The sequence below is a fragment of the Morone saxatilis genome, unplaced genomic scaffold, assembly GCF_004916995.1.
Source record: "Morone saxatilis isolate NCDOM2014 unplaced genomic scaffold, NCSU_SB_2.0 Contig12, whole genome shotgun sequence".
Classification (NCBI taxonomy): Eukaryota; Metazoa; Chordata; class Actinopteri; family Moronidae; genus Morone; species Morone saxatilis.
The window spans coordinates 20,082,337-20,083,709 of NW_023339674.1; the positions used below are offsets into that span (position 1 = coordinate 20,082,337).

At 41.7% G+C, this 1,373-nt stretch overlaps 1 protein-coding gene across 1 annotated transcript in view; it reads right to left on the reverse strand.

Annotated features, from left to right (window-relative positions):
* vamp4 (vesicle-associated membrane protein 4) overlaps positions 1–1,373 on the reverse strand; it is a 9,188-nt gene that overhangs the window by 5,382 nt on the left and 2,433 nt on the right. The gene's annotated exons all lie outside the window — the stretch shown is intronic.

Consider the following 1,373-nt stretch of genomic DNA (forward strand, 5'->3'; position numbering starts at 1 on the left):
TACCAGTCCCCATTTCTACTGGTTTTTAGACAATTCTGGTTGCCCGATAACATCTTCATCCTTGGTTGTGGACAAAGACTAGCTAGCTAACTAGTCTAAAAGGCCAGAATTTAGTATTTTAGCACTTGAAATGCTTTTAGATTTTGGGTCCAGAACAAGCTCCAGTACCAGCATCCTGCCAGTTGAGAGTACATTCCTGGCACTCTCAGCTAGAGTTGCTGATACAGAGATATGAAACTTATATCGGCAGATAGCTGCTGCACTGATCAATAACAAAAACTGACATGGCCAAATACACTGCTATTTATAGTGCACTTACATTAAGATGACTTGCTCTGCTGTGCAACATGCCAAATCTCAACATCTAACTCTGACAAGCAACATCAGTTTGCTAGGAAGCCAACAGGGACCTGAACAGAGCGGTCTCTGGGATCTCAAGACACAGTATCTACAGAAACAATGCCATCGTCACAACTATTTCTGAACCAACCGATGGCTTTAATAGGGACAGAAAGTGTGTAAAATGCTATTCATAGAGAATTAGTGAGGACAGCTACATTAAACTCTCACAGGAGGAGAATTGGACCAGGAGGAGACAGTAAGAGTCTGTTTCTCATTGGATGGCAGACAGGAGGCCTATATTCACAGATACTGGCAAAGAAAGGTCTTTAACTAGATATTATCTATGGAGGCAGGAGACATACAGCATGTTGTTAGAGCTTCATTAATTACAGCATGCAGAAGTAGTGTAGTAGTAGTAGTTAGGTTAAATCTATAATTTTTCAAGTATGGTAATCACCTTCTAACAATCACACCCTGAGGAGAAGGAGAAGCTGTGGATGTTCTGTAATGTTGACAGCTGCCAGCCAATGCTGTGCCAATACAGACAACTTATTTTCTTGAAAATACACTGTCATCTGCAAAAAAGCTTAGAGAATGGTGGCCATATGATCATAAAATAGTTTATAAGTCGAGGCACTGACGCTCTCCTTCTGTACAACGTCTTTCTTTCTTTCCACTGTCTAGTATTAGAGACATATGGGAGAACTGGTAGCTATTATCAGAGGGCAGGAGGTAGGGCGGTAAAAAAAAAAGGAAAGCGTGGAGGATGGAAGGGAGTATTTTGTTATGCGAGTCTTGCCGTAAGCTTAGCTTTGATCCCAGTTCAACACAATAACAAACAGGATTACACAGAGGAAGCACAGGACCGAATAAAGTAAAGAATCCGAAGGAGGACAGGGAAGGTGCAGGTGGGTGGGAGGGGATGATCACGTTGATGAGAACCAGACATTTGGCTACAGAAGGTCCACTCTCTTTTGTACATTCCCTCACTTTTCCCACCAATATTAAATTAATGGACATATTACAGCAAA